Here is a 10,612-nt window from a genome sequence, read left to right on the forward strand (position 1 = left end):
CTGTATTCAGGTTGCCAATATTTTGTTGAGGATTTTTGCATCTATATTAATCAGCAATATTGGCCTGTAGTTTTCGTTTTTGTTGTTGTCCTTGTCAGGCTTTGGTATCAGGGTGACACTGGCCTCACAGAATGTGTTAGGAAGTGTTCTGTCTTCCCCAATTTTTTGGAATGGTTTGAGAAGGATAGATATTAAATCTTCTGTGAATGCTTCGTAGAATTCTCCAGGGAAGTCATCTGGTCCTGGACTTGTATTTTTTGGGAGGTTTTTGATTACTGTTTCAATCTCTTTACTTGTGATTGGTCTAGTCAGATTATCTATTTCTTCTTGATTCAGCTTTGGGAGGTTGTAAGTCTAAGAATTTATCCATTTCTTCTAGACAGTCCAATTTGTTGGCATATAGTTTATTATAGTATTCCCTTATAATCTTTTGTAATTTCTCCTCTTTCATTTCTAATTTTATTTATTTGAGTTTTCTGTCTTTTTTTCTTTGTGAGTCTGGCTAAGGGTTTGTCAATTTTGTTTATCTTCTCAAAGAACCAGCCCTTTGTTTCACTGATTCTTTCTACTGTCTTTATTTTTTTTTCAATTTCATTACTGCTACTCTGATTTTTAATATTTCCCTCCTTCTGCTGACTTTGGGCTTTGTTTGCTCTTCTTCTAATTCTGTTTGGTGTAGTTTGAGATTGCTTCTTTGAGATTTTTCTTGTTTGTTAAGGTGAGCCTGTATTGCAGTGAATTTTCCTCTTAAGACCACTTTTGCTGCATCCCATATGTGTTGGTATGGTATGTTTTAATTTACATTTGTCTCTAGATTTTTTTTATTTCTCCTTTAATTTTTTCAGTGATCCATTGGTTGTTCAGTAGCATGTTGTTTACTCTCCACATCTTTGTCCCTTTCTCAGGTTTTTTCTTGTAGTTAATTTCTAGTTTCATAGCATTATGGTCAGAAAACATGCTTGTTATTATTTCAATATTCTTAAATTTATTGAGAGTTGCCTTGTTGTCCAACATATGGTCTATCCTTGAGAATGTTCCATGCACACGTGAGAAGAATGTGTACTCTGCTGTTTTTGGATGGAGCGTTCTATATATGTTTCTATTAAGTCCATTGGATCTAGTTTTTCATTTAATTCCACTGTTTCCTTATTGACTGTCTGTCTGGATGATCTATCCATTGATGTGAATGGAGTGTTGAGGTCCCCTATTATTGTGTTCTTGTTAATATCTCCTTTTAGCTTTGTTAATAGTTGCTTTATGTACTTTAGTGCTCCTATGTTGGGTGCATAGAATAGATATTTATAAGTGTCATGATTCCTTTTTTTTTTTTTTTTGAGTAAGATTAGCCCTGAGATAACATCTGCCACCAGTCCTCCTCTTTTTTGTTGCTGAGGAAAACTGGCCCTGAGCTAAGATCCATGCCCATCTTCCTCTATTTTGTGTGGGATGCCTGCCACAGCGTGACCCAACAAGTGGTGCATAGGTCCACACTCGGAGTCTGAACTGGCAAACCCCAGGCTGCCAAAGTAGAACGTGTGCATTTAACCACTCCAACACCAGACCGGCCCCAAGTGTTATGATTTCTTGGTGGAGTGTCCCTTTTATCCCTATATACTGTCCCTCTTTGTCTTTCTTTGCTTATCTTATCTTGAAGTCTACTTTTTCCAATATAAGTATGGCAACACCTGCTTTCTTTTGTTTGCCATTAGCTTGGAGTATTTTCTTCCATCCCTTGACTCTGAGCCTGTGTTTGTCTTTGGAGCTTAGATGTGTTTCCTGAAGGCAGCATATTGTTGGGTCTTGTTTTTTAATCCATCCAGCCACTCTATGTCTTTTGATTGGAGAATTCAATGCATTTACACTTAGAGTGATTATTGATATATGAGGGCTTAATGCTCCCATTTTATTGCTCATTTTCCAGTTCTCCTGCATTTCTTTTGTTTCTCATCCCATGTATTTCAGACTACCAATCAGTTAGGTAGTTTTCTATGCTGGCTTTCTTAGTTTTCTGCTTATTTATTATTTGTGTCTCTGTTCTACTTATTTGTTTAGTGGTTACCATGAGATTTGTATCAAAAACCTTGTAGATGAGGTAATCCATTTTCTGATAACCTCTTATTTCGTTAGACTAAGCCGATTCCATCCCTTTCCTTTTCCCCTCCTAAGTTGTTTTTGTCACATCTTATTCCATCTTGTATTGTGATTTTGAGGTTAAAATGACAAGATTATATTTATTTTAGATGTTTTCCTTCCCTTTATCCTTAACATTATACTTGAGTGTTTGCTAACCTGTTCTGATGGGTATCTACTTTTCTTATTTTGTCTACCTGTTTATCTCTATGCTCAGGGCTTTGTAACCCCTGTCTTTTTTTTTTTTTTTTTTTCAGGTATGAGGGCCTTTTTAAGGATTTCTTGTAGGCAGCATCTTGTAGCAATGAACTCCCTTAGCTTCTATTTATTGTTTGGGAAAGTATTTATTTCTCCATCATATCTGAAGGATATTTTTGCTGGATAGGGTATTCTTGGCTGAAAGTTTTGCTCTTTCAAAGATTTGAATATATCACTCTACTCTCTCTAAACAGAAACCTGTAAGATTTCTGCTGAGAAATCCCCTGAAAGCCTGATGGAGGGTTCCTTTGTAAGTTATTTTCTTGTGCCTTGCTGCTCTTAGTATTTTTTCTTTGTCAATGACTTTTGCCAGCTTCACTACTATATGCCTTGCAGTAGGTCTTTTTACATTGATATAGTTAGAAGATCTGTTTGCTTCTTTCACTTACAATTCCAGCTCCTTCCCCAGGTTTGGGAAGTTCTCCACTATTATTTCTTTGAACAAGCTTCCTGCTCTATTCTCCTTCTCTTGTCCCTCTGGAATACCTATAATCCTTATGTTGCATTTTTTAATTGAGTCAGATATTTCTCAGAGGATTTCTTGATTTCTTTTTAGTCTTAGCTCTCTCTCCTCCTCCATATGAAGCATTTCTATATTTCTGTCCTCAGTATTGCTGATTTGTTCCTCCACAATATCAGCTCTATTGTTCAGGTACTCCATATTCTTCTTTATTGCACCCATTGTGTTTTTCATCTCTAATATTTCTGATTGGTTCTTCTTTGTAGGTTCAATATTTTTTTGTGAAATAGCTCCTGAATTCATTGTACTATCTGAATTTTCTTGCAACTCATTGAGTTTTTTTTATGATAGCTATTTTGAATTCTCTGTCATTTAGATTATAGATTTCCACGACTCTAGAATTGATTTCCGGGTACTTCTCATTTTCCTTCTGTCTGGAGATTTAATATATTTTTTCATACTGCTAGATTGCATCAATTTGTGCTTCCACATTTTGGTAGCATTTGTTAGCTGTTTCCACCTGCCACTATTGGGTGAGGGTCAAGAGCTGTGTATTCTGAGCACACCATGATCCATAACTCACTCACTCCAAGCTGCCTCTTTTCTGGTCCTGCTGAACTAGGATGCAGGGTGGGGCAGAGGGGTGCTTTCTTTCTCCTGTGCAATCTTGGGGTCTTCTTGCCCTACCCTCACTATCTGGTCTCCTGGAGTGTTAGCTTGATGAGGACACCCCCACGATAGCTAGTTACGTCTATGTGGAGCTTTCCCCTGGACTGTGAGGGACCTTGGATAGCTATGGTGTTCCTACAGAAGGTTGCCCCTCCCCCCTTTCCTCTTGGAGCTGTGCACAGTCCCTGGGTTGCTGCCCTTCAGGAGGAAGAGAATATTTCTCCTATTTCCTTCTACTTCCTTGGGGGGGCCTCCAGCTCCTCCACCTTCAGACTTATGGCTGTGTGGCTTTCTCAGACGTTTATTGTGTTGTGTGGATGTCCTCTGTTTAAATATGAATGTCCTTTTTGTTGTATTTTAGAGGGGAGAATTTATGGGGATAGCTCACTCCACCATCATGCTTGGCACCTTAGTTTTCTTATGTCCAAAATAGAGTTTGTCTTCTCCTTAAACTCTACACCTCTTTCTTTCTTTCTTTTATCCATGAATGGAACTATCACCCATGAAGCCATCCAAGCCAGAAACTTGAGAATAATCACATACTTTTATAATAGCACTTGTTACTAAATCACGTCACATTTTTCTGCTAATATCCATTTTCTCCATTCCCACTGCTAGTGCCTTAGATATAGAATTTTAATTTATATTGAGCCATATGTAATTTTGCTATAAGGCTATCATTGTCCCTGACTTCATTTATCATCAGAGAGAAATTTATAAAACAAAAATCTGATCACACAGCAGGACAAAAACTTAAAAGTCCTCCTTTCAATCTTATTTCCAGATTTTATGTTCAATCATAAACCGTTCCACACAAGTAATATATATAATATTTTAAAGATGTCCAGAGAGAGAAAAAAATTGCTATGCCAGTACTTAACCATCTATGTTCTAAAGATTATTTTTCTGCATTAAAATTATGACTTTTGTAATGCTATTTGAAGGTCTCCCTATTATTTCAGTGTATACTGTTAACAATAATGACTTTTCATGAATGATTCTGAATTATCCAGTGTGTAATTCCATTATTTATTAATTTTCCTAATTGATTGCCTAGAGAACTACCCTCTCCCCATTTCAAACCACTCACATTCCAATAACAGAGCTAAGGAAATGGTTGAGGAGAAAGAGCACTCCTCGGCTTCATTAGTTCTTTTCTTTTCGTTGTCAGTGATGTCAACTCAGCCACCAAAAGAAATCCCAAGTTCCGTAAATAGGATGACACGTTCTCTCCATTGAAGGAGGTGGGATAGAGTGGGACAGTTTTGTGTTGCCACCCTGTCTTTTCAGTTTTCCTAAGACAATTAAGTGTGCTGGCACAAGCATGTATGTGTTTTAAATACATAGGATAATATCAATAGCTGATATAAGTAGAAAGAGAAATGTAAAGCTCATCCTAATTTTGATCCTTCCCAGAGTTTCAAAGTGAAAGCTTTTAAGGAGTTAGTTAGAAATGTACTTATAAACATCCCTGGATTTTGATCTTTCTCCCTTACCCTGAGGTCTGAGGATTCCTTATCCATGAGCCTTTTTCTAGGAGTTCCTATACTCACATTTTCTCCTTCCTGTCTTAAGAAAGCACACCTCTAATCAAAAGTAGAATGTTATTCCCTGTATTCATTCTACCCTTACTCCATATGCCCAAGTCTATGACAGTTGGTCTGGAGAAGCAACCTGAAACTCTGAAGTCCAGCCAGTGATAGAAGTCTCTAGAAGAATAGCAGGTAGGGGAGCTCAGGTTCTTCCAAGTTCTATGGTCCAGTCTGAAACTGGCTCCTCCAGCTTGGATTTTACTTCTGATATCTCCACTAATATGAGATAAAAGCTCAGCTAGTTCTTTGTCTGTTGAACCTATTATATTAAATGCAAGATCTTTCCCTATGGCAGGCACTAATTTGGGGGCCAGTACTATTGATATTATGGCACATCTCCCTTCTTTTAGCATCACTGGGCCCCCTACTGCACACTATCATATTTGGTTTCTTTTCTAGTCCTGCTTGAGTTCAAGCAATATAAAAAAGGAAATATATTTCTTTTAATGGCTTCTCTTCTTGGAAGTGCTCAAGATTGATCATTCTAGGAAGGATTCACTAAGTTCTTCTATTGTCCTCAATCTTTACCTTGTGGAATTTAGGAATGGGAAAAAAAGAAGAAAATCATACCCAATTCTTCTCAATATATTTATTTTTGCTCCTCTTTCTCCATGTCTAAGCTGTCATGCCTACCTTATGCGTTCTGATTTTCCTTCAATTAATAAAGTCCAGTATGTCATTGTCTACCTTAGTACCTGACACATAACTCCCTAAATATATGATGACCACATGAGTAAATTACTGAATAAAGAAACACAATTCATGGTAAATGTGCATGGCTGTTGCAGAAAAAGCCTTGACTCTTTAATTGTGGTACATTTTACCTGCCCAGAGTAATGGGTTGTTTGCCATTTAATGAAATACGGAATATCAGAATATCAGAAAGTGACATTTTAAATATTACCACAGAATGAAATCTTGGCACCAGTGCCCCCTCCAAATGCCAAAGCTAACTGAAACTCAAAGAGCTTTTAATAAAACAGCAGTTAGAAGACATTTATCCAGCGGTTCCTCTAGGTCTGTATGTAAGGGCCACAGAGTACTGCAGTTGCACCCTGAGGGAGAAACCAGCCAGCTCTTTATCCCTGATCTCTAGCTTTCTTATCACATTCTCAGCTCCAAAAGTTACCATGACTGAAACCCCCAGATATTCCAGAGTATGGAAATTAAATCTTACTTAACTAAAATTCTGATATATCTCTATCTTGCCAAATAAGACTATTTTACTTGCATTCAACTTTACTCCTCCATGAGGATTTATAAGCACCCACTGTTTGCTAGCATTGTCCTGGACATTTTAAGGATTTCAAATAGATTTTGAGCTAGGTGGCACATAGGAGAAAAGCACAAAAATGATTTGGGGAAAATATAAGAAAACATCATTAAATACTAAGAAAAAGCTATAGTTTATAGAAACAGCTTTGGTTTAAAGAAACAGAGAGAGAACCAGGAAGGGATAGGAGAAATAGCATCCTCAAGTAGCACCTTAAGACATAGGTGAAAAAAGAGCAGGGTAGCCAATGGAAATGCAGGTGCTGGTGTCCTCATCTCCATCTCCCAACCTCCAAATTGTACCTTCAACTCTGTTCCTGATAATCCATACTAAAAAGTATTGACACAAATCACATGAAAATATCTTTGAGTTAACCAAGAAATGCACCCAAAGGAGTAAATTAAAATCATAGTAAAATATTGTTTCTTCAACATTATTGAGAGTTTTTTTGCTGTGTTTTGTTTTAGCACAGTGAAAAGTAGAAAAAACTTTGGGTGAACAAAGATGCGTATTTTACCGTTAGACATTCTGATCATGTGCTGGCTTTGGGTGAATCTAATATTGTTTGTGCATCGGTCATAACGATATCTGGGATTTGGTACTCAGGGTCAAATAAACCCACCAAGGAATCCAGGGAAATCTGTGTGTCACCATCCAATACTGCTGAGCTTAGAGGAATGATGAGAACCAGAAAATTTGAAAGTTTATAAAACAAAAGGGAAAACAGCTGTAAAAGATGAGATCCAAATAGACAAATTTGTCTAAGGAGGAAAACAGATGTTGCTCAAATTTATTTCCTGTTTCTTCCTGTCAATGATGTAACTCTCTGAACTCAGACTTTAAGCCCAGATGGTTCAGCCACAAGGAGACCTGTGGCCAGAGACCTCATCTCAACCAATTATGGAAAAAATCTATTAATTTATATTATTGTATTCTAGTCTTTATTTGCATGACTTTCAATTCCTGAATTTCAAAAAATATCTGAAAATGTTTACTCAAAAAATATTCATATCTGGCCAGATTCAAGCAAGAAATTATTTTAAAAGTTTATCAAAATCAAACCCAAGCAGTGAGAACTGTCCTTGGCAACATTCACAAAAAAATGAATTGTATGATTAGGATGGCAAGTGTGTAATACATTACATAACCTAATATTCTAGAGGTAAAAACTGAGATGAAATACACTTAGATAAAAGAAGGGTTTAAAATAAAAAATAACGATAATCATCCAACTCAAGAAATTTTTTTTTAAAACCAAACAAATAAAATAGGGACATAAATAAATAAAAGCAAACAAAAATTATAGAAAATTAACAAAAACAAAAGTGAGATCTTTGAAAAGACTACTAAGTCAGATGTCTGACCAAAACCAGTGAAAAATAATAAGACAAAAAAAAAAATCAGAGGAATGGATAAATAACCATTGATACAACAGAGATGTAAAATGTAATAAAATAAAATTATGAATAGCTATTTACTAATAAATTAGGAAATTTGGATTAAATGGATTCATTTCAGCAAAATACAGCAATGCAAAATTGGCTCAATAAAAAATAGAAATTTAAGTTTAAATAACTTTTAAACCTATTGAAATAATAATCCAAAATTCTCTCAGAAAAGCCTAGTTCTGGACAATTTTACTAGTGAGTTCTATACCCCACTACCACTCACATAGCTAGTAGTTAATTTGATCTAATGCAGACTATTTCAACCTGGTTTTTGTGGTAAAGTGGATGAACTCCACCTCAGAATAGTGTTTTCATACATTTCATAAAATAAACATAAACAGTTTTTGGTTTGCACACTGCTATGCTAACAGATTTTATATCAGTTGCCACAAAACTATGCAAAGCAAAGACTATATACAAAATTGCAAAGAAAACAATTATATTGAAATGCAATTATTAAATATGAAGTAGAAAATAAATAAATGCATTTCTTGCTTCTTCATTAATGCAGTAAACCAGTAAATAAGATCTAGACGTGATTCCAATATCTACCATAATTTCCAAAAAGTGATGAGCATCAATATTATTTCAAGATAGCTGCAACAAACGAAAAGTGATATAAAACTACGTCTACATTTTATCATTGGAGCAGTAAGAGATATATCAACATTATTGTGTTATTTTGCCTGTATTCGTGGTTGGAGAAAGTGCTAAAATTCAGTTTCAGGGTAGTGAAAATAAATACTTGCTTTTATCTTCTTCTAAATTTTTGGATACATTGAATTCAATCCAGGGAAACTTTGGTTCATAGACCTCAGATTCAGAACCTCAAAAGGCGAATTATTCAACCTACGGTACTTCAGTTTCCTTATCTATAAAATGGAAAAAATAGTAGTACCTACCGTGCTATATTGTTGAAAGAAACAAATTAATAAATATAAATATAAGTAAGTTAGAAGAATAGATATAAATAACCATCTGCTGCTGTTATTGATGTTCTGAATCTTTCAATGGACAATTAATTCTTACCTAATAAAAGTCGTTCCAGAATATAGAAAAAGATAAACAATGCCAATCTGATTTAATGAAGATAGTGCAATTATTCAAAACCAGATAAAGACAATTTATAAAAGCAATCAGAGGTTCATTTCACTTATTAACATAGAAAAAAGAACTCTAAAATAAATGTATCCATAAATAATAGATCACGCTCAGAGTTTGTCAATACAAGAAAATTTACCAATGATATTCACCATATTAATAGATTCAAAGATAAAAATGATATAATTACCTCAATAGACACACACAGAAAACAATTGTCAAAGTTCAGCACTTATTTAGGACACAAACTCTTAGTAAGCTAGGAATGGAAGGGAACTTCCTTAATTTGGAAAAGGCTATAATTCAGGTAAGCGCAGTAAAAATTATATTTAATGGAGAAGATGTATGTGAAAGCCCTTTAAGATCAAAGCCTGAAGTAATTTCAGGGAAGCAGATTTCCTTATTAACCCTAGGGTTGCAGGTTAGTTGCAATTAAGATATTAACAAGAAGATTGATATAGATAATGAAAATTCTATATGGCTAGGAATAGAATGTTTAAGAGTTCCAGACACCAGCACTTTGCCATGCACCTCTGTGTGCTTAATATCGACAAACTGACTTCAAACACATGCAATGGAGCTGGTTACAATATTGTTCTATCACAACTATCGATATTGAGTTTTTATTCCAAGCCAGAAATAGAAATAAATGTCATAAACAAGAACATCAACATGAATTATGACACCTCAGTTATGCAAGGGCTCCTAATTTTAACTGCTGTCTTATTAAAAAGGCATGAATCAGCTATAAATTATTTCTTCAGTGGCTGTGAAGCCTATTACTGCATTATTTCTACAAGGATTTACAAAGCAAACATACCTGTGCACCTACTGAACCCTCAGAAGGAATTCTGGAAAAAAAAAATCAATTCAACAAATGAATTTGACAAATACGTATTGATCTGCTAATAGTACCAGACTTTGAAATAGGTGAACATATATGAAAATAAGCATGAGAGGAGGCTCTTTGCCCTCAATAAGCTAACAATTGAAGAAGAAGAAAATATAGGAAACCAAATAATTATGATACAACGTAAGTGCATTTTTACCTGTGCTCTTAAAATATAATCTGTCATCTACATCTTCATGCAACTCTCAGTTCTGCAATGACTCAACCTCTCTGAGGACATAGATGAGGGAGTGAGTAATTCTAAAGTGGGGTGGGGGAAGTCAGAGAAGATGTTTTAGAAATTTAAACTTTCAGCTGACTCCTGAGTCTTATGTTAGCTCCTATAAACAACTTAAAACCCATATCGCCACCCGGCAACTGAAAATATTTGGTGTTTTTTAAAAACAAATTCTTTATTTCAGTCTTTGTGTTCATTAAGTTACTTAAGGTTCTTAGATATTGAAAGTAACAGAAATTAACTCAGAGTAAATTAGACAAAATAAAATGAGTTAATTTGAAAAGATATGCTGATGTCAAACCTAAGGAAATCGGAAGGACAGATCTTAGAAAGCATAGGAACTGAAAAGGACGTAGAGAGCTACATAGCAGAAACTCATAAAGAGTCCCTTCAACATGCTGCTGTCCAGGAAAAAACTGAATTCTGATCATATGTTAAAAGTATGACATATAAAATATATGCAAAATAGGTATATCACAAATGCACGTAACAAATATTTACAAATAACAGTTACAAAGCAAATACTCATGTAGCAGTCACTCTATGAAGAAATA

The sequence above is a fragment of the Equus caballus genome, chromosome 14, assembly GCF_041296265.1.
Source record: "Equus caballus isolate H_3958 breed thoroughbred chromosome 14, TB-T2T, whole genome shotgun sequence".
NCBI classification, from domain to species: Eukaryota; Metazoa; Chordata; class Mammalia; order Perissodactyla; family Equidae; genus Equus; species Equus caballus.